Here is a 24,466-nt window from a genome sequence, read left to right as displayed (position 1 = left end):
AGAAAAAGTCTTTGCAATTTTCAAATTTCAAGTAGTTTTCTACTGTATTCATTGTAAAGATTTATTGGAGTAGTATTATATTTCTAAAGGAGCTAGTCAGCCAGGTTTGTGATATGGAAAATAATGTTTTTTCATATAACCTTATTAAGATTAGCACAAACTTTCCTGGTTTTAAGCAACTCACTACGTTATTTAAAAATCTACATCAAAATAATATAGTATTTAGAAAATTTGTTTTTTAAATACAAATTTGTGATGGCTTCTTGATATTCATATGTATCAATATTTATAAACAAACACAATCAAATGAAATTTCAAAAATTCAAATGTAATGGCATTTCAAATTAACTTAGAACAAGAAAGATACTTAGAGGCCCATTTTTTTTAAGTTTTTAGTTTAATTACAGTTAAGTAACATACAGTGTTATATTAGTTTCAAGTGTATAATTATAGTGATACAACAGTTCCATACTTTACCCTGTGCTTATTCGTGATAAGTGCACTCCTTAGTCCCCATCACCTATTTAATCCATTCCCCTACCCACCTCCCTCCTGGTAACCATCTGATTGTTCTCTATAATTAAGAGTCTGTTTCTTGGTTTGCTTCTCTCTCTTCTTATTTTTTTTCCCTTTGCTTGTTTGTTTTGTTTCTTAAACTCCACATATGAGTGAAATCATATGGTATTTGTTTTTCTCTTACTGATTTATTTTTCTTAGCATAATACTCTAGCTCCATCATGTTGTTGCTAATGGCACCATTTCATTCCTTTTTATGGCTGAATAATATTCCATTATATATTAAAATTGAATATATATATAATATATATACATATATGTATATATTCTATATAGATATAGATATAGATGAATAGATAAAGAAGCCATCTCTTCTTTATGCATTCATTAGTTGATGCACACTTGGGATGTTTCCATATCTTGGCTATTATGAATAATGCTCCTGTAAACATAGGAGTGCATACATCCCTTTGAAATAATGTTTTGATATTCTTTGGGCAAATACCCAGCAGTGTGACTGGGTAGTTCTTTTTTAACTTTTAGATGAAACTCCATACTATTTTGCACAGTGGGTGCATCAGTTTGCATTCCCAGCAGCAGTGGAAGAGGGTTCCTTTTTTTCCATATCCACACCTATTGTTTCTTGTTGTGCTGATTTTAGCTCTTCTAAGGGTTGTGAAGTAATACCTCATTGTAGTTTTGATTTGCATTCCCCTGTTGATAAGTGATAATGAGCATCTTTTCATGTGTCTGTTGGCCATCTGTATGTCTTCTTTGTGTCCATGTCTTCTATGAATTTTTTAATCAGATTATTTGGTTTTGGAGTGTTGAGTTTGATAATTTCTTTATGTATTTTGGATACTAACCCTTGATCAGATAAGTCATTTCCAAGTATCTTCTCCAATTTTGTAGGTTGGCTTTTAGTTTAGTTGATTATTTCCTTCACTGTGCAGAAGCTTTTTATTTTGATGTAGTCCCAATAGTTCATGTTTGCTTTTGTTTCCCTTGCCTCAGGAGACATATACAGAAAGAAGTTGCTACAGTTGATGTCAAAGAGGTTATTGCCTATCTTCTCCTCTAAGATTTTTATAGTCTCCTGGTTCACATTTAGGTCTTTCATCTGTGTTGAATTTATTTTTGTGTATGGCTTACAAAGTCATCCTGTTTCATTCTCTGCATGTTGCTTCAACATCATTTGTTGAAGAGACTTTTTCCCATTGGACATTCTTTCCTACTTTGTCATAGATTAGTTGACTGCATAGCTGTGAGTTTATTTCTGGATTTTCTATTCTGTTCTGTTGATCTATGTTTGTATTTTTGTGCCAAATACCATACTGTTTTGATCACTACATCTTTGTGGTATAATTTGAAGTCTGGAATTGTGATCTTCCAGCTTTGCTTTGCTTTTTCAAGATTATTTTGGTTATTCGGGGTCTTTTGTGATTTCATACAAATTTTAGTATTATTTGTTCTAGCTCTGCAAAAAATGCTGGTGGTATTTTTATAGGGATTACATTAAATGTGTAGATTGCTTTGGATAGTACAGACAGTTTAACAATATTTGTTCTTCCAATCCATGGACATAGAATGTTTTTCCATTTCCTTGTTTCATCTTCAGTTTCTTTCATCACTGTTTTATTGTTTTTAGTGTATAGATCTTTAAACTCTGGTTAAGTTTATTCCTAGGTATCTTACTGTTTTAGTGCAGTTGTAAATGGGATTGTTTCCTTAATTTCTCTTTCTGCTGCTTAATTATTGGTGTATAGAAATGCAATAGATTTCTGTACATTGATTGATTTTGTACCCTGTGAATATGTGTATCAGTTCTAGCAGTTTTTTGATGGAGTCTTTCAGGTTTTCTATATATAGTATTATGTCATCTGCAAATAGTGAAAGTTTTAATTCTTCTTTGCCGATTTGGATGCCTTGTATTTCTTTTTGCTGTCTGATTTTTGTGGCTAGGACTTCCAGTACTATGTTAAATAACAGTGATGACAGTGGATATACCTGTCTTGTTCCTGATGATAAAGGAAAAGCTCTCAGTTTTCCCTCCTTGAGGATGATATTAGCTGTGGGTTTTTCATAGATGGTCTTATTATGTTGAGGTATGTTCCCTACGAAACTGCTTTGTTTAGGGTTTTTATCATGAATTGGTGTTGTACTTTGTCAAATTCTTTTTCTGCATCGATTGAAATGATCATATGGTTCTTATCCTTTTTCTTATTAATGTGGTGTGTCACATTGATTGATTTGCAAATACTGAACCACCCGGGTAACCCAGGAATAAATCCCACTTGATCCTGGTGAATGATTTTTTTAAATGTATTTTCGGATTGAGTTTGGTAGTATTTAATTGAGAATTTTTGCATCCATGTTCATCTGGGATATTGGCTTGTGGTTCTCTTTTTTAGTGGAGTCTTTATCTGATTTTGATATCAGGGTAATGCTGGCCTCACAGAATGAATTTGGAAGTTTTCCTTCCTTTTCTATTTTTTGGAATAATTTGAAAGGTATAGGTATTAACTCTTCTTTAAATGTTTGGTAGAGGGCGCCTGGATGGCTCAGTCAATTAGGCGACTGACTTTTGGTTTCAGCTCAAGTCATGATCTCATGGTTCATGGGATCGAGCCCTGCATTGGGCTCTGCGCTGACAGTGCGGAGCCTGCTTGGGATTCTCTGTCTTCCTCTCTCCTTGTCCCTCCCCCACCTCAAAATAAATAAATAAACCTTAAAAAAATCTTTGGTAGAATTCACCTGTGAAGCCACCCCAACCTGTACCTTTGTTTGTTTGGAGTTTTTTGATTACTGATTCAATTTATTTGCTGGTTATTGGTCTGTTCAAGTTTCTATTTCCTCCTGTTTCAGTTTTGGGAGATTATGTTTCTAGGACTTTCTCTATTTCTTCCAGGTTGTGCAGTTTGTTGGCATATAATTTTTCATAGTATTCTCTTATGATTGTATTTCTGTCATATTTGTCATTATTTCTCCTCTATCATTTGTGATTTTATTTATTTCTGTCCTTTCTCTTTTTTCTGATAAGTCTGACTAGAGGTTTATCAATTTTATTGTTTTTTTCTAAGAACCAACCCCTGGTTTCATTGATCTACTCTATTTCTGCTCTAATATTTATTATTTCCTTCCTTCTTCTGGTTTTAGGTTTCATTTTTCCCCCTAGCTCCTTTAGGTATAATGTTAGTTATTTGATATTTTTTTCTTGCTTCTTGATGTAGGCCTGATGTAGGCCTGTATTGCTATAGATGTCGCTATGAGAATGACTTTTGCTACATCCTAGAGGTTTTGGACTATTGTGTTTTCATTTTCATTTGTTTCCATGTACTTTTTAAATTTCTTTTTTGACTCCCTGGTTGATCCATTCATTGTTAATAGAATGTTATTTAACCTCCATGTAGTTGTGGTCTTTCCAGAGGTTTTCTTCTTGTTGACATCCAGTTTCATAGCATTGTGGTCAAAAAATATGCATGGTATGATTTTGATCTTCTTGAATTTGTTGAGGTTTATTTTGTGGGCTACTGTGTGATCTATTACGGAGAATTCCATGTGCACTTGAAAAGAATGTGTACTGGGTTCTTTTAGGATGGAATGTTCTGAATATGTTTCTTAAATCCATATTATCCGGTGTGTCACTCAAAACCATTGTTTCCTTGTTGATGTTCTGTCCATTGATGTAGGTGGGTGGCAAAGTCCCCTACCATTATTGTATTATTATTGATTAGTTCCTTTATGTTTGTTATTAACTGTTTTATATATGTGGGTGTCCTGTATTGTGTGAATAAATATTTACAATTATTACAACTTTTGGTTAGATTGTCCCCTTTATTATTATTCAGTGTCCTTATTTGTCTCTTGTTATAGTCTTTGTTTTAAAGTCTATTTTGTCTAATCCAGGTGTTGATACTCTGGCTTTCTTTTGATATTCATTTGCATGACAAATGTTTCGCCATCCTATAACTTTCGATCTGCAGGTGTTTTTAGGTCTAAAATTGGCAGCATATAATTGGGTCTTGTTTTTTTAACCATTCTGTCACCCTCTGTCTTTTGATTGGACCCTTTAGTCCATTTACATTCAAAGTAATTATTGATAGATATGTATTTATTGCCATTTTATTACTTGTTTTGTGGTTGTTGCCCAAGATTTTCTCTGATCCTTTCTTGTCTTTCTCCCTTTCATAGTTTGCTGATTTTCTTTAGTGATGTATTTGAAGTCCTTTTTCTTTATTCATTGCATATTTATTAGTGGTTTTGATATATGATTACCATCAGGTTTATATATAACTTTGAGACCCATTTTAATAATATTAATAATTCAGTGCAACCAACTATTATGAACACTTACTAAGAATATTCAGTTGGCTAATTTCGTCTCAGTAATCAGCAAAATAGATGAATAAAACACAATCCTTGCCTTGTAGATGATAACACTCTAGAAGTTATGATCAGCATATTTTTCTTTTTATAACAGTTTTATTTGGGTACAATTTACATACCCACTTTATACATACATAATTTACATAGTTTAATACACTTTTATGTGTACAGTTTGATGAGTTTGGCATGTATATATGTGTGTATATATATATATATATACACATACATATATATACATGCATATATATATATATATATGAAATATTTTGAAGTAACTGTCACCCCATATAAAATATATAATATTCCTTTCACCCTAGAAATTTCCCTTGTGATTCTATGTAGTCACCTCTGGCTCCAAACAATGATTGTTCTGATTTTTTTTCCCACCATAGACTAATGTTGCCTATTCCAGAAATGTTTTATGAATGAAAACATATAGTAATTAGGAGACAATGCTCCAACTATATCACAATTCTGCATGTCTGTGAGCAGTGGTAATGACTGCTTTTGTTCCAGGACCATTTTTCCAAATATGTTTGTATAGTGAATAACCTTGGAAGGTAGAGGTAATGTCTTCCTCCTGGGAAAAGACCAGGTTTATTATTGTGCAGTGTGTTAAAGATAATGTATCCCTGTGGGGCAAACGTCAGGTAAGCTTGCTGCCCATTGTAATAGATTCAGATTCCCAAAGTTCCCACATTCCTCTCCTGTAACACAATTCACTGTGCAAGTGTGATACTCTGACTAATCGTATTGCTTTGAGTAATAAAGTCTTTTGTCTCTGATCCAGCAGTCTCATATCTTATGCCAGCAAACATGAAACTTATGAGCTTATTCACTGTATGAAATCTCAAATCTTTCCCAGTTCTTGACAACAGTATGTATTCTTTTGTGTCCGCTTTCTTTAGTTTAGCATAATGTTTTTAAACACTGTTCATGTTGTTTCACAAATTAATAATTAGTTTCTTGTATTGCCAAGTTGTACTAATTGCATGATTATATCAAATTGGTTTATGTTCCCTTGTTGATGGGAACATTTGGGTTGGCAACAGTCTGGAAGTCAAGATCAGCACATTTTCTAAGTAATAGTTATTATACCATGTAATTCAATAGAGATATTTATAAAATGCTATTTTGGTACAGAAGAAGGAGTGATTAATTATGAAAAAGTAAGTTTCACAGATGAGTTAACATTTGAGGTGGAATTGAAGAATGAGTCTATTCTCTTCTTTAGAGTATAGAAGGCCTGGCTTAGTGCCCTATTTCAAAGAAATCAGTTTTATTCAAATTTCTAGTCTTGGGATTTTTATATATGTACTTCTATGAATAAGACATTTTTTCCCAAAAAGTTATATGCTCCATTTGAAAGTGAGAGAGGTGACTCTTCTGTTTTTAAGCATGCTCAGAACTTTATTTAACTCTTCCTTCAGGTCATCAGCATGATGAGTCACTAATGGCACTATAATGTTTTGAGGGGTTAGTGGGGTGCTGTCCACCCTCCTCCATACTTAATGAATTAATAGTAATTTAACTAATATGAGTTTCTGTATTCCCAATATTATGTAGATAGTAAGATTATCTTTAGGAAATGCTGCTATTTTTATAATTTACAAACTATAATCTAAGTAGGTGTACTAAATAGTTTGTGCTACAAACTAAATAAGTGTACTTATTTGGCAACTATAGTTTCAAAGGCTCTGAATGTGTGATCTTTCCCCCAAGCATAAAGCTGTCTTGCAGCCCCTCCTGTGTAGACATCCTCAAACAGTCCAACCCACACTCCAGTCTTCACCCTGTCAGTGGCTTACCACAGACAAGTCTTGCTTCAGCAGACTGTTGGTGAGAGAAAGCTTAGTTCTATACATTTTGACTAATTATAATTCTTGAATGTTTGTCTTTCATATTTTTTTCTTCAAATAAAATGGTCTCCCTTAGAAATATTTGCTTTGGGCTAACTGTATATCTAATATTAAGGGGCCTCTAAAAGAAACAAAACTTTTGGTATAATTTTATAATTTATTAAAGAGATAAAAGTAATATATGTGAAATAACTAAAAGCTAACGATGTTATTGACAATAAGTGCATTGAATTAATTGGTAATCGAAAGGCATACAGATAGTGGTTGAGTGTAGAATCTAAAACCAAACTGCCTGGTTTGAATTCTAGCTCTATTATTTACTAGCTGTGTGACCTTGCAAGAGTTATTTGACTGCTTTGGACCATCTGTAAAATGAATGATAATAACAGCATCTACCTCACATGGTAATTGTGAAGATTATGTGAGTCAAAATGTATATAGCATTTATGATATTGCCTGGTACACAGTAAGCAATATATGTGTTTGCTGTTGATGTTGATAATGATGACGATTTTAGTTGTAGTCAGTTCCAAGAAGAAAGAGGTAAGAATAAGCACTGTGTGTTTGGGTTAAATTTAGTACACAGATTTTGGTGACTGCTTCACAGGGCATTTGTTGGGGGAGTAATGAACAATAAATTGGGAAAGTAAACTGAGTTAGATTATGGCAAATTGAAAATGAGCTAAGTTTAAACAGGGTGTGCTATGCAGCCAGCACCTGTTAAAGGTTCTGGACCATATAAAATACGTATTTGGAATTATCAGTTTGGCAGTGGCACTGAGAGAAGGGCCCTTAGAAGCATGAAATTGAAGTTTAGAATGAAGTCATCATCTACATATGAGGCAAAGGGATGGTGATGAGAACCGAACAAAGCTAGTTAGGGCAGAGGGAATGGGGAGGATAGGGAAAAAATAATATTTTAGTAGGGGAGCAGGAAGAATATCATCACCTGTCGGTATAGCTAGGAAAGAGAAAATTATGAATGAATCTGAATTATTTAGCATTCTGTTAATGATAAAAATCATGATAGATGACCTTGAAGCATTATAAGAATGGCTTCTGGATCTCAAAGCAGCCTGAATTGTGTTTACAATATTTTTGATGGTAAGTGTGATTGTTTTTCCTAGTTAGTTGAAAATTGGCCATCTATTCATGTTATACAAGACAGCATTTTAAAAAAAAGCATGAATGGACTTCATATTTGATTAACTTGAATGTTACATTTCATAACCATATTGGGAAGCAGAATTTTCTACAGTCCTTAAATTTGTTTCATGATTTCTTTTTACTCTAAGATTGTAATTTAAGTTGTGCTAATACTTGAATTTTTATGCGACCCTTTATGTGATATTTTCATCTTATGTTTAAATTCTTGAAATCCTAAAGCAGCTCTATGAGAAGTAAATACGATTAGTGTATTTCCTCAAGGGTCTGTTAATTTTGTGTTAACATGTTTTTATAACAATGTTAATTTATGATATAATAAATATTTGAGTGCCTACTTTTGTTCTGTTTTCACTTTATTTGTTGTTTCATTTTTTAGAAATGCTAATAAGTAAAGGTAGTGGTCTATATAAGGTTATGGTGTTAAGTACTAAGCAATGTAGTTTAGTGAGGAAACAAAAGGAAAGAAAATCTTCACAATCCAGAGTAAAATAATACCTGTTCAAATATTTCTTAGGTTTATGGCTTGAACAAGCCACCTTTGCCTCTTGGATCATATATATAGCAGAGACATCAGTCGCATTTCTTAAAGATTGTTTACCAAGATTATATGAAATTATATGGATTACATGGAGTTTGTGAAAGTCTTATGTATAAATATTGACGATGATGATTATTATTTGCAAGATAATGTGTTAAGAATATCAAAATATGATGGATTCCAATACTTACTGTTGCCATAACTCCTTGTCTTTTCTTTCTCTCAGACAATTCCATTGCCACTTAAAAGCATTCTTGCTTAACATCTGTTCACCTTTATTTTTTCTCTCAATCCCCCATTTTTCCCATGAAAGGTAAGCTTGGGATTTGCATGAGTAATTTTCCAGTGTCTAGGGAGGCCTAACTGAGCTAACCTCGTGACTACAGATGTCAGCACCTGGAGTGAGAGAATATGTGTTAGTCATGCTGTAATAAAACCCTTAGGAGTTATAACGTTGTGCTTTTCCAACTAAAATGACACTGTGCTCTATGGTTTCATTTTTAAAGGCAAAATGGACCTTGTCACTTTCACTACTAATTTTCTCTTCGTAAAGGACAAAGCACTGAGCCTGACTTTTTTCCCTTGGGTTGAGAATATCAATTGTGCTGCAGCATGGCTGGGCTTTATTTGCTGGCCTCTGCAAGGAAGGGAGAAGCAGCAGCTTCTGAGCTCTTCCCCCCCTTACTGCTTTCAAGCTGCTGAAAGGGAAAGAGCAGCAGATCAATGTGGCAAAAGCTTCATGTGGAAAGGTCTGCCAAGTATTAGAATGTTAAAAGTAAAAACTCGAAATATATGAGCATAATATTAATATAAGCATAAATAAGACTATGCATAATAACATTTATATATCTATCCATTCATATAGACATATCTATAGCAATAGATCTAGATATGTAGACATATGGATCTATATGTGTGTCTCCAGGTATTTGATTTTGCCCTAAAAAATGAATGGCATTTATTACTCAGATCACTCTTTCTTATGGAATTTTTGAAAGTATAGGTCTTCACTAGAGTTTTTTTTAATTTATTTTGAGAGAGAGTGTGTGAAAGAGAGAGGGCATGCGTGCTCTCAAGAGGGGGAGGAGCAGAGAGAGATGGGGGAAGAGAGAATCCCAAGCCAGTTCCATGTTCAGTAAGGAGGCTGACTATGGGGCTCAGGCTCACGAACTGAGAGATCGTGACCTGAGCTGAAATCAAGAGTCAGAGACTGAACGAACCGAGCCACCAGCTAGAATTTATTTTTATGTAATATTTAAGAAGCAGTTTAGAGTAGTGGTTAAGAACAATGTTTCTACAGCCACGTGCCTAGGTTCAAATGCATGTTTTTAAAAAATTTTTTTAAATGTTTTATTTATTTTTGAGACAGAGAGAGACAGAACATGAACAGGGGAGGGGCAGAGAGAGAGAGGGAGACACAGAATCCGAAGCAGGCTCCAGGCTCTGAGCTGTCAGCACAGAGCCTGATGCAGGGCTCAAACTCACAAACCGTGAGATCATGACCTAAGCCGAAGTTGGACGCTTAACCCACTGAGCCACCCAGGTGCCTCTGCATAGTTGTTTTTAAATAGCCACTTATCAGCGGTAGTACTGTAGGTATCTTCCAGTACCTTAGTTTTTCCATGTGTGAAGTACAATTAATAACTATACTTACCTCCCAGAGTTGTGAGGATTAAATACATATATATATGTATATGTATACATATATCACTTAGAATAGTGAGCTGAGTATATGTAAACCTTATATATCATTTATTAAGCAAGTAAAACTCATATTTCTATCTAAAAGTAAAAAGAATGTCATATATAGAATTCAGTAGTAGTTAATGTTTTTTGTAGTCTTCTAAATTAAGGCATGGCATTTTCAAATAAAATGATAGGATGGTAAATTAGCACAGCAATTCAATAAAGGGCCAGAAATAGAACAGGACTCCTAATCTATTTATTACCCTTTTATCTTTAGAAGTATTAACTGTAACTGAACTAGAAAAATTTTCCTACTAATCATGTCACTTCTAGAAGTACAATGTTATTAAAAGGCCATTTTGAAGAATCATGATATTTTAGAATTAGCAGAAACTTTAGATATCAAATTGTTCATTCAGTCTCTTGATCTTGGAGATCAGAGAACTGAGGCGAAGAAAATCAAATGACTTTCTCAAGGTCAGGTAACTAATTCCAAAGCCGTGTTTACTAACTTCTAGTATCACTATCCAGTGAATAATAGAATTTGCTTTTCTTTGGTGTCTTTTTTAGTAAGCGATATATGTTGTATATTTTTTTATTTTGATATACTTTAACACTTACAAAAAAGTTATAAGAATAGTACTAGGAACTCCTAGACACCCTTTACCCAGATTTACCAACTGTTTATGTTCTGTTTCATTTGTTTCATCATCCCATATATATGTCTGTCTGATTATGATTTTATTTTTGAGTTTTTTGAAAATAAATTGGAGATATCTTATCCCTTTATAAATACTGAGTATGCATTTCCTAAGAGCAACTGCAATTATCAATAACTGAAATGAGAGAATTTAACATTGATACAATAATCTAATCTAGTCAAGTTTATGTTTAAATTTTATCAATTTTCCCAGTAATACCCCCTTTCTTTAAAAAAATTTTTTTCGGGTGGCACCTGGGTGACTCAGTTGGGTAAGTATCCGACTGTGGCTCAGGTCATGATCTTGCAGTTCATGAGTTCAAGCCCTGTATTGGCCTGTCTGCTGTCGGCACAGAGCCCTCTTTAGATCCTCTGCCCTTTCTCTCTCTGCCCCTCCCCCACTTGCTCGCGCGCTCTCTCTCCCTCTCTCTCTCTCACAAAAATAAATAAACATTAATTTTGTTTTATTTTAATATAATTGACACACAATGTTACATTAGTTTCAGGTGTACAATATAGTGATTCAACTTCTCTATATGTTATGCTATGGTAAGTTACCATCTGTCATGATGCAACACTATTATAGTACCATTGACTGTATTCTCTATGCTGTGCTTTTATTCCCCTGACTTATTCATTACGTAACTAGAAGCCTGTATTTCCCATGCCCCTTCCCTTATTTTACCAATCCCTCTACTTCCCTCCCTCTGGCAACCATCAGTTTGTCCTTTGTATTTATAGGTCTGATTCTGCTTTCTGTTTGTTTATTTTTCTAATTAGATTCCACATATGATTGAAATCATCTGATATTTCTTTCTCAGTATGACTTATTTCACTTAGCATAATAATACCCTTTAGGTCTATCTATGTTGTTGCAAATGGCACAGTCTCATCCTTTTTTATGTCTGTGTAGAATTCATTGTATTTATATACCAGATCTTCCTTATCCCTTGTCTATTGATGAACACTTAGGTTTCTTCCATATCATGGCTATTGTAAATAATGCTACAATAAGCATACGGGTGCATGTATCTTTTCAAATTAGCGTTTTTGTTTTGTAAGTACCCAGTAGTGGAATTATTGGATCATGTGGTATTTTTATCTTTAATTCCACACTGTTTTTCACAGCGGCTGTACTAATTTACATCCCCACCGTGTATGAGGGTTTCTTTTTCTCCACATCTTTGCCAATATTTGTAATTTCTTGCTTTTTTTATTTTAACCATTCTGACAGGTATGAGGTGATTGCTCATTGTTGTTTTGATTTTCATTTCCCTGATTATTAGTGATGTTGAACATCTTTTCATGTTTCTGTTTACCATCTATATGTCTTCTTTGGAAAAATGTATATTCAGGTCCTGTGTTCTTTTTTTTTTTATTTATTTATTTTTTATATATGAAATTTATTGACAAATTGGTTTCCATACACTGTGTTCTTTTTTTAATTCAATTGTTTTTTTTTTTTTTTTTTGGTGTTGAGTTGTAGAAGTTCTTTATATATTTTGGACATTAACCCCTTATCAGATATATCATTTGCAAATATCTTCTTTCTATTCAGCAAGTTGCTTGTTTGTTTTGTTCATGATTTCTTTTGCTATGCAAAAGCTTTTTATTTTGGTATAGTCCCAATGGTTTATTTTTGCTTTTGTTTCTCTTGCCTTAGGAGACATCTAAAAAAATGTTGCTAGGCCCAATGTCAGAGAAATTACTGCCTGTGTCCTCTTCTTGGATTTTTATGGTTTCAAGCCTCAAATTTAGGTCTTTAATCCATTTTGCATTTACTTTTGTGTATGGGGTTAGAAAGGGGTCCAGTTTCATTTTTTTACATGTAGCTGTCCAGTTTTCCCAGCACCATTTATTGAAGAGACAGTCTTTTCTCATTGTATATTTTTGCCTTCTTTGTTATAGATTAATTGACCATGTAAGCTTGGGTTTATTTATGGACTCTCTATTCTGTTCCGTTAATCTACATGTCTATTCTTGTGCTAGTATCCTACTGTTTTGATTACTACAACTTTTTAGTATATCTTGAAATCTGCAATTTCGTTATCTCAAGCTTTGTTTTTCTCTCTCAAGATTGCTTTGACTATTCGTTTTTCTGTGTGGTTCCATAGAAATTATAGTATTATTTTTTTCTAGTTCTGTGAAGGATACTGTTGGTACTTTGATATAGATTGCATTGAATCTGTAGATTACTTTGGGTAGTATGGACATTTTAACAATATTAATTATTCCAATCCATGGGCATGGAGTATCTTTCATTTGTTTGTGTCATCTTCAATTTCTTTCATCACTCTTTTCTAGTTTTCAGAGTACAAATATTTCACCTCCTTGATTAAGTTTATTTTTAGGGGTTTTTTTTGGTTCAATTGTAAATGGAACAGCTTTCTTAATTTCTCTTTCTGCTGTTTCATTGGTATATGGAAACAGTATTGATTTCTAGGTATTAGTTGTATATCCTGAAACTTTACTGAATTAATTTATTTATCCTAGTAGGTTTTTGGTGGAGTCTTCAGGATTCTCTATTTATAATATCATGTCAACTGCAAATAGTGACAGCTTAACTTCTTTTTTTACCAATATGGATGCCTCTTATTTCTTTTTCCTGTCTCATTGTTGTGACCAGGACTTCCAATACTACGTTGAATAAAAGTGTGTAATGCCCCATTTCTTTCTCTATTTTTTTCCAAGATCCAAGCCAGGGTCAAGCCTTGTGTTTAGTTGTCAGTCATGTCTCTTTAATGTATTTTCATTTGGAGCAATCTCTTACCTTTTTCTTTTGGCTTACCTTGATATTTTTGAAGAATACAGACTAGTTATTTTGTATAATGTCTCCCAGTTTGAGTTTGTGGAATGTTTCCTCATGATTAGTTTGAGGTGATGCATTTTTGGTGGAACTACCACAAAAGTGATAGATAATGTGTCCTTCTCTGAGCATCACATCAGGAGGTGGAGTGATGTTAGCTTATTCTAACACTGATGGTGTAAACTTTGATCACATTGGGTCTTCCAGGTTTCTCTGCAGAAAAGTTTCTTTTTTTTTTTTTTTTTTTTACATTCTCATTTTGCTTTGTTCTTCTCTGATTGACTTTTTATTTTTTTTATTTTTTTTATATATATGAAATTTATTGACAAATTGGTTTCCATACAACACCCAGTGCTCATCCCAAAAGGTGCCCTCCTCAATACCCATCACTGCAGAAAAGTTTCTATTTTACCCTTTCTAAATAATAGTTAATTTGTGGGAGATACTTTGAGATTATAGAAATATCTTTCCCCCACCAAATTTTTACCCATTAATTTTTATATCCATTGATAATTTGTAACTTTATTATTGTTTCCGTATTTATTAATTGACATTCTACTAGAAAACAGAGACTTCTCACTTCTTCAATTTGTGTATTTGTTTAGTTGCTTATCTATCTATCTATCTATCTATCTATCTATCATATCAATAGAACTCATGTATTCTTGCTTTATTCTACAGGTATCATCTATTACTATCATTGATTATTCAGACACTTAAATTGTCCTATATTGGGCCAGTGAGAACCATTTTAAACTGGCTTCTGTGTTCTTTTGCTATTTTCCCATCATACTTGAGTATTTTCTTACTTTCTGGTACATGTTATTCTAGGATCATCTTGTTCTTTTTTTGACCAAGCTGTGGAATAACCTTTTTATCCAAGTAGCCATGATTACATTTCATAGTAAATGACATTTAGAAGTCAAGATCTAGACACAAGATGTACTCATTCATTGCCACTGATGTATCATTACTTCTAGGCCCTCTCAGTGAACAGCAGTGAATATATTTCTACAGTTATTTCTATATCTATGCATCTATCTACTAAAAACCATGATATGTTGTTCAAAGGGTACAGAAGTGCAGTTATATAGGATGAATAAGTCTAGAGATTTAATGTATAGCATGATGACTATAGTTAATAATACTTTATTGAATACTAGAGATTTGCTAAGAGTAGATTTCAGATGCTCTCATCATACACAGAAAATGATAACTGTGAGGAGATGATATGGTAATAGTTTGACTGTGGTCATCATTTCACCATGTATAGGTATACAAATCATCATATTGAACACCTTAAATATATACAATTTTTATTAAAAAATAAAATAAAAACTATTAAGTCCATACTCATATCTATAATTCTGACTTCAAACCATTGGATACACTCTTTCTTCCCATTTCCATATTTGTAACTTCCTCTTCCAACAGTGAGAAACCTGGCTTCCCATGAGGTTCAACATATATATTTATTTGCTCAACTTGGAATACACAAAAAGTAATTTCATAATTGCTAACCTAAACCACAGCAGAAAGGAAATCTACTAACTAGAATTCAATATTTTTCAGTTTTTCTGAGTAAAATTTATTAGAAAAATATAATTTGTTCACAAATCTCAAGTGTATAGTTCATGAGTTTAGATAAATGTCTACATCCATGTAATTCATGTCCTATCAAGATATAAGACATTTTCATTACCTTAGAAAGTCCCCTGTGCCCTTTCCCAGTCAATATCTGCCCCCTCAAGAGTAGCCATTTTTTTCTGATTTCTATCACCACAGACCCTTTTGGTATATTCTAAAACTTCTCCTGAATGGAATCATGACGTGTATATTCTTGTATCGGGCTTCTTTTATTCATTATAATGGCTATGGAATTCATCTATGTTGATATGTAGTAAAACCTTGGTTTGTGAGCATAACTTGTTACATGCTTATGATCCAAAGCACTTGTATGTCAAAGTGAATTTCAAGAACCATTGGTTCAGTTGTGATCATGTGACGTTCAACATCACGTACTACTTGTATTGTAAGACATCACTCATTTATCAAGTTAAAGTTTATTAAAAAGTGTGTGTGTTGGGGGGGTACCTGGGTGGTTCAGTTGGTGAATGTCTTATATCAGCTCAGGTCATGATTTCGCAGTTCATGAGTTCGAGCCCTGCATCAGGCTCTGTGCTGACAGCTTAGAGCCTGGAGCCTGCTTCAGATTCTGTCTCTCTCTGCCTTTCGTCTGTGCTCTGTCTCTCTTTCTCAAAAATAAATAAACATTAAAAAATAAATAAAATAAAATAAGATTTATTAGAAATGTTTGCTCATCTTGCCCAATATTCACAGAACAATTTACTTGCAATCCAAGGTTTTACTGTATATGTACAGTTTGATTCTTGCTATTGCTAAAGAGTAGTTATAACTGGTTATGCCACAGTTTGTTCATCCACTCACTTGTTGATGAGCATCATTTGGGTTATATCTATTTGGGGCAAATATAAATAAAACTTCTATGAACATTTTTGTACAGATATTTTTGTGAACATATGAATTCCATTTCTCTTGGTTAAACATCTACAATTGCAACTGCTTATCATAGGTAGGATTATGTTTAATTTTGTGAGAAATTGCCAAACCTTTTATCAAAGTGGTTTTCCATTTATATTTTCAACAGCAATGTATGAAAATTCCAGTTGCTCGATATCCTCACCAACATTTGGTGGTGTTCAGTCTGTTTTTAACTTTGGCCACTTAACTATTCATGTAATGGTATCTCATTGTGATTTTAATATAGATTTCTCTGATTTCTAATGGTGCTGGGACTTTTTCATGACACTTTTGCACATTTGTATATCTTCTTTTGCGAAGTGTCTATTTAATTTTTTCCCATTTCTTAACTTTTTGTGTTTTTACTATTGAGTCGTAGGAACCCTTTGTATACTATAGATATAGGTGTTTCAGGACAGACCTATGTTTTGCAAGTATTTCTTGACTGTCTAAATTGCCTATTCATTTTCTTAATTATATCTTTTGATGAGCAGATGTTTTTTTCTTTTAATAAAATCAAAATTATAAATTGTTATGGTTATTGTTTTCTGTATCCTTCTTAAAAATCACTTTCTTTCCCCAGGTTGTGAATTTATTCTATGTTTTCTTCTCGAAGTTTTGCTTTTAAATTTAGGTCTAATATTCATCTTGAGTTAATTTTTGTGTATGATACAAGGTAGGGGAATCTCTATGTGTTATAAACCTAGATTTTTTATTATTTTAAAGAGAATTTTCCCAGAAGTATTTTCATTACGTATTTTTCCTTGGTTTCTAGGTGGCAAGTGAGTAAATCCAACTCAAACTAGATTGAGTAAACAAGAATTTGTTTGCTCACTTTGCTGGGAAGAGTAAGACATATCTCATAGAACCAAAGGCAGATACACAAAGGCCAGGACCTCAAGAAATAGAACTAGGATGGGTATTCTGGGACTCTTTCAATTTGCTCACATCTGCTTGTCTCTGCACAGCATCATTTTGAAGACAGCTTTTCTTTACAGGGCAGGGGAGATGAACGCTGTTAGCCTCGCATGCTCATCCTTCCAGTTTCTCTATAACTGTCCTGAGGAAGGACTCTATTTGGCACTGCTTCAGTCACGTGCCCACTCCCTGGGCTGCTCACTGTTTTTTGAGAGCTTAGGAAGTCTGTATAATCATATCCAGGCACATCCGGTGGCAGTGGGATGGTACTACAAACTGAAACAACATGGCATGAGGGAGAGACATTTCCCCAAAGATAGGCTTCAGGATGTTCCAAATAACATATGTCCTGCCATGCTTCCTATTTTTTTTAATATATGAAATTTATTGTCAAATTAGTTTCCATACAACACCCAGTGCTCATACCAAAAGATGCCCTCTTCAATGCCCATCACCTCCTCTCCCCTCCCTCCCACCCCCATCAACCAACCCTCAGTTTGTTCTCAGTTTTTAAGAGTCTCTTATGCTTTGGCCCTCTCTCCCACTCTAACCTCTTTTTTTTTTTTTTTTTTTTTTTTTTTTTTTTTTGCCGATCCACACCAGCTTCCTATTTTTTTTAAATGGCTTTTTATGTTTAGGATTTAGTTATTTTCACTGAACTGCTAATTACAATATTCAGGTGTGGTAAAGCTAAGTTTCAAACTAGAGTGTAAATTAATTAGATATTTTGAAGAACTAAAATGTGTTCAGATTATATGAGAATAATGATACCTCATCCAAGATCAAAGTTTAACACATCAAAAAGTCCATCATAATGTGAATGAGTCTGGATTAAGTAGAAGAGCAGTGAGCTTTTTTTTTCATGGTGACATCCGTCCACTTTCTTCAAATTCTAATGAAAAAATTGTATTGTCAGTACTTCAGTGTAATAAACCATTGGGAGAGCAACTGTGGTTCAGTGATTAGAACAAGATTTATATACTCAGAGTACCTAGTAATTTTCCAGAGCTTATAAAGCAAGGCTGATGATGTTCACCCCACAGGATTAATTGACAAAGAAGAAACAGTCCTGATTGGAAATCATTAAGTACCGCAAGGCTTGCACTTGAAGAAAACCTGAGACTTCCTTGTAGACAAATGACTATCTCAGCCAAAGTTACCTACTTGTTAAAGTATTTTCTTTGAAGTGTGGTTGAATAAAAAGCTGGCGCCTTAGAGACCCTTGAAATGATAATATAATCGACAACATATCTGATTTTTTGGGGTTGGACTCACTACAGAAAGGAATCTGACATTAAAAGTAGTATTTTATACAAGCTTTTATCTAAGCTTAAAAAGGTGACCATCAGGGGACAGAGATGGAGGAGCTTTATAAATGATAAATCCTGAAGTTATTTCCCGATTGTGGAGAGGACCCAGCTGAGAAAGTACCCTCCCCGCACCCCTGACCCTAAGCCTGACTATCTTGCTCAACATTCCACTTGCTTTGGCCTGGCTCTTCCCATTCTTCCCACTGTGTACAAAAGCCCTCCTTCATTGCTGCCATTGTTCCACATTACTTTTCAGAGTTACGTCTGGACAACCTCTTTGTTCCTTTGAGACAGCTTTCCAAAACAAAGTTTTACTAATGAGCTATGAGCGAGGGAGGGAAGGGAATCACAAAAGCTTAAAAATTGAGATGTTTATAAAAGAAGCTTTCTGATCCTATTTTTAAAGGTCTAGTCATAGATTGGAATAATTAATATAAAATAGGAACATCCACTTCTATTACCTTTTCCCTACTTAAGATCTGTTTTCTTCATTCTTTGTGGCCATATGATACAATAGTTGCTGTGTTAGAGCTCTCTGTGAGCTATTAGGTCTTTCCATTAAAAAATGTTGATTTCTATGTTTGCTTCAGGAGTACATATACTAATATTGGGGCAATACAGAGAAGATAACATAGTCTCTGTGCGAAGATAGACATACAAATTTGTGACATGTTCCATGTTTTTATGTAATGTACAGCATGGTGACCATAGTTCATAATACTGCATTGCATATTTAAAAATAGCTAGGAGTTTGGATTCTGATAGTTCTCATCAAAAAAGAAACACATTTTTTGTAACTGTGCATGGTGATGGATGTTAACTGGACTTGCTGTGGTGATTATTTTGGAGTATATATGAATATTGAATCATTACATTGTACACCTAAGACTAATATAACGTTATGTCAGTTATACCTCAATTGAAAAAAAAAGAAGGTAGAAGAAGTTGGCTTTCTCTTCTTTTCCCATTTCAAATGTCATTCTCTGTTGGCTCAGTCGGTTGGGTGTCTGACTTTGGCTCAGGTCATGATCTCACAGTTCATGAGTTCAAGCCCCGCCCACATTGGGCTCTGGGCTGACAGCTCTCAGCCTGGAGTCTGCTTTGGATTCTGTGTCTCTGTCTCTCTCTGCCCCTCCCCCTGCTACTGCTCCCTTTCTTAAAAATAGATAAACATTAAAAAAAATTTTCAAATGTCATTCTCTCTTATAAAGCACCTGAATTTCTATTTTATGTTAGAGGGATACCTTCAGTTCTTGGTTTGTTTATAGAATTGAAGTAATAAAGATACCCCTTCTCCCTTTCATGAATGATTGATTGGTTGTGACTGTCCACAGGTTTGTATTGAGAAGGCCTCTGGGGGTGATCGTAGGTTCCATAGGGAAGAGCACTGGGATTAGTTAATAATGTCTTCCATGAGCTTGAAGAGTGGCAAGATAGTTGCCATGTATCTGTCATTTCTCTCTTAATCCCATTGATGATAAAATATTTGTTTTGATTTGATTTTTGTTTCTACTCAGGTTATCAACATTGGGAATTCCGATGATTTTCTTCTTCATTTATCCCTCAAATAGTGATGTGGTGGTGGGGAACACATCTAAGTATATACAAAAATACTTTACTCCCTATCTAATTTAAAACCTCCTTAAGAGTGAGCAGATTCTCTCTATGGAGTATGAAACATTAGACATACAATGAAAAGAAAAGAAATACTTAAAATGTTTTTTTAATGGTTCATCCTATTAAATCATTTTGGTTTCTTACCAAATGAATATGGAAATATTGAAGCTTAAAATATAAAATGTGGATGGATATTTCTGTTGCATCCCAATATGTACATAATTTTCTATTCTCTGATGTTTTGGACAATTTAATTTCAAATGAATCAAGGAAAAATATGTTTAGTGTTTCCTCAGGAAAATAACTGCACATGTACAAAATTATTACTACTAAAGTTCCCTCAGGTATGCTCTTCCAGTGAATGTTTAAAAAATGTTTTTAACGTTGACTCATTTTTGAGAAACAGAACACAAGTGGGGGAGGGGCAAAGAGAGAGGGAGACACAGAATCTGAAGCAGGCTCCAGGCTCCAAGGTGTCAGCATGGAGCCTGACACAGGGCTCGAACTCATGAAGTGTGAGATTATGACCTGAGCCAAAGTCAGATGCCCAACTGACTGAGCCCCCCAGGCGCCCCCCAGTAACTGTTTTAAACTTCATGTTCATAACTGTCGTACTTTATTAAATTTCTCTGTCTTCTATACACATAAACTCATGAATCTGAAGAAGCAATGTTTCTTTATTTTAACTCAAGTTATGATTAAGGGTAGCATCCAGTGATACAAATGAAAGTTTTCTTTGCTCAATAGCTTCTGAAGTTCAGTTTAGCTTTAAGCTACTAAAAGCTTAAAGGGTTAGATTTAGATGGAAGAATTTGGACTGAAGTCTTTTTTTTTTTTTCAACTTTTATTTTTTTTATTTTTTTTTATTTTTGGGACAGAGAGACAGAGCATGAACGGGGGAGGGGCAGAGAGAGAGGGAGACACAGAATCGGAAACAGGCTCCAGGCTCCGAGCCATCAGCCCAGAGCCTGACGCGGGGCTCGAACTCACGGACCGCGAGATCGTGACCTGGCTGAAGTCGGACGCTTAACCGACTGCGCCACCCAGGCGCCCTTGGACTGAAGTCTTTGTACTGGTGTTTAGTAAACATGAAATGTTTTAGGATTTTTGCACTGTACTCTGGGGAACCTTGAGGTCTCTGGGGCCCATTCTAGTACTCTCCAAAGACGAATGTTTTTGTCCATTTATATAATCCTTCATTTATTTACATTTATTTAATACACCTTTGAGTACTCAGTATATGCAGTTAGTCTGGGGGTTTCAGGGAGCCCATATCTACAATGGGTTACAGTGTAAAAGACTGAAAAGTAGTAAGCATATGTGAGAAAGGTTGTTCCCAGTGATATTGGAACCCATGGAAAGGGAATGTCCAGATCGGGGATGGTAGTGTCTGCAGGGAAGCCTTTGTAGAGGACTGAAGGATGGATAAAGGTTAGCCATGAAGTCCAGGCAGTGAGGACAACCATTTGTGAAGACTCAAGACTGTTTGAAGAAATTGCTTCCTAAGAACAGATTTAGGTTCCTGGAATTTATCTTGGAGCTAAAACTATCTACACTAGATCCCCTGCATTCTTGGGTTTAGTGTGCCAATTCCCTTATAGGCACCACAGTTTGATTCATTCTTCAAGTGAAGAGGTGGTGTGGTGAAGAGTGAGGGGCAGAGAGTAAACTATTTTTCCCTCACTAGTTCCCTTTCATTAGTGGTTACCTCACTTACCTCACAACAAGCTGCTAAGATTTAATTCTTTAAAGTTTTTCTTATACATATAATTTACATTTTACATATATACATTGTGTTTTTAAAAATTTTGTTAATGTTTATTTATTTTTGAGAGAGAGAGAGAGAGAGGGAGAGAGAGAGAGGGAGAGAGAGAGAGCATGAGTATGGGGAGGGGCAGAGAGAGAGGGAGACACAGAACTGGAAGCAGGCTCCAGGCTCTAAGCTGTCAGCATAGAGTCCAATGCGGGGTTCGAACTCACAAACCGTGAGATCATGACCTGAGCCAAAGTCAGAGGCTTAACTGACTGAGCCACACAGGTACCCCTACACTGTCTTTTTTAAAAAGTTTATTTGTTTATTTTGAAAGAGAGACAGAGAGAGAGAGACAGAGAGAGAGAGAATCCCAAGTAGGCTCTGTGTTGTCAGTGTAGAGGCCAACAGAGGGCTTGAATTCATGAACCAAACCGTGAGATCATGACCTGAGCCAAAATCAAGATTAGAAGCTTAACCGAATGAGCCACCCAGGTGCTCCTAAATGTACACTGTCTTAATCTGCCCTGGCCAACATAATAAAGTACCATTGATTGGGTGGCTTAAACAACAGAAATTTATTTTCTCACAGTTCTGGAGTCTGGAAGTTTGAGATTAAGGTGCCAGCATGGTCAGGCTCTGGTAAGAATCTCTTCCTGGTTTGCTGAAGACTACTTTTTCACTACACGCTTATATGGTCTTTCACTGGTGTCTGCTCAGAGAGAGAAAAAGACAGAGACAGAGAGAGACAGAGAGAGAGAGAGAAATGCCAAATCTGAAATTATTTAAATATTTAGAATATTAAAAAGAGTTTTAAGTTTTAAATCAGGTAGATAATTACAGTTATTGAAGAAATATTCTGGGAAATAATAAAAACAGAAATAAATTGATAACCTCATAGGTTGTGGCATATACCATGATCAAGTTTTTTAGTGAACATCCTATGTCAGAGCTTTTTTATTTTCTTTGCTTCATCGAAGTTAGGTCTGCAGGAATATGTTTACATGTCTTCTAGTGGCATAGAATTTAATATTTTAAAAATGAGAGAAAAATGTCGGTAAATATTTTACCTTTTTTGATTTTCTTCTCTAGAGACAACACACAACAATGTATATATATAGCCACACACACACACACACACACACACACACACATATATGGATATGCATGCACTTATGTATGCACATATGCTATTTCATTCTGTGTGTATATCCTTGTCGTGTGAGCCATTACCTATAGAATGGCCGTATGCTAGCATTTAGATATACAGCCCAATAAAATGTACTACCTCTTGACAAACCAGCATGTTAGCAACAGCTACAAAGCAGCTTTAAAAAAATAAAGTTTAGAATTTAGATAAATATTGGCTATCTGTGGTTATATATGGTATATAGTGCAATCACATTCATTTTGCAAAGGAGTCAGGTTCTAATGTCAACCCCAAAAAGGACAGTTTGATGTGAACGAAATTACCCTTGAAAGTTGCATAAATCTCTCACAAATTGCAGCATTTTCCCAAATCTGCCAGTTTTATTTCTGTTTTCTCCCCTAGCAATAGAGCAAATCATTGTTCTTTGATTGAACAACTGGAGTAGCTGTTTGCGTTGAGGCACCATGTGGTGTGAAATCGTGTGTACTCTGAAACTCTGGGATCGCATTTGCACAGTGAAATACTTGCTGCCACTGGGGGCCAAGGGCACCGACCCTGGCCACAAGAATGCCCCTCCCACTTTGACCTGGGAGCATGTGTTCATTGAATGTGATGGAGGCTGTGTCATGGAATGTCATGCTACTGAAGTTGTTCTCTCTCCCTCCCCTTTCTCTCTAGCTCCCTCCTTTGTCATTCTCTTGTGTTTGCTGAATATGTATAGTCATGTAGGTAAATTCACACACACTGCAACTTTATAGCATATGGCATATTATACACATCTTTGTTTATGTGCTTATTTATATTTTTTTCTGTTACATGAAGTCACATATATGCATACTTACGTGTGTGGCTGTTGACTTCTGGAAAAGTCTGTTAGGAGTGTGAATTTCATCTCTGATTGCAACATGTAATACTGTTGGGTTCCTAACCCATGTGATTGCAAAAATGATACACAAACCAGTTTCCACTCCTGGAAAATAATTCAAAGCTACTGTTCCATCATCACATGATGGGAACTTTCTAAGCTCCATCATGGTATAGTAGTCATCACTAAGGCTTTTTCCTAAGATTGATATGAAAATATCAGTTAAATTCTCAATTCTGTTTTTTGGTTTGAATAACCATTTATTTATTGTATTGTTGTGTTGTCATTTTTATATTGGTTTGCTAAACGCTGAAGTTGATAGTTCTATTTTGTAATCTCCTGTACTACCCAACTACTGTGTCCTGACCACAGTGAAAGCACTTTCCCAGTGGAAATTCAGTTAAATCATTCTCTGAGAATTTAAGTAAACTGTATTTTTCTTCATGCTAAACCACAATTGATGACATGTATTTCCTGCCAAGGCTAAAAAGTGTAAATTTTGAATGTTATATTTCTTCATGAAGGGCAGTTTCAAGTTCATTTTAGTTTGATGATTTTGACATTGTGTTTAAGTACAATTTTCATGCTAATTGAAGTCCTTTATGTCAATGGAAAAAAGTCACAGTGTACAATCTTAAAGTATACAATCTTCTGTAA

At 34.7% G+C, this 24,466-nt stretch overlaps 1 protein-coding gene and 1 non-coding gene across 2 annotated transcripts in view; both read left to right on the top strand.

Annotated features, from left to right (window-relative positions):
* The window catches only part of ARHGAP24 (Rho GTPase activating protein 24), a 511,574-nt gene that overhangs the window by 64,171 nt on the left and 422,937 nt on the right, over window positions 1-24,466 (top strand). The window lies entirely within an intron of this gene.
* Window positions 19,009-19,111, top strand: LOC115513197. The gene has a single exon (XR_003968609.1). It is a non-coding gene; the product is annotated as a U6 spliceosomal RNA (small nuclear RNA).

The sequence above is a fragment of the Lynx canadensis genome, chromosome B1, assembly GCF_007474595.2.
Source record: "Lynx canadensis isolate LIC74 chromosome B1, mLynCan4.pri.v2, whole genome shotgun sequence".
Classification (NCBI taxonomy): Eukaryota; Metazoa; Chordata; class Mammalia; order Carnivora; family Felidae; genus Lynx; species Lynx canadensis.
This window is presented reverse-complemented; position numbering and strand designations above follow the sequence as displayed.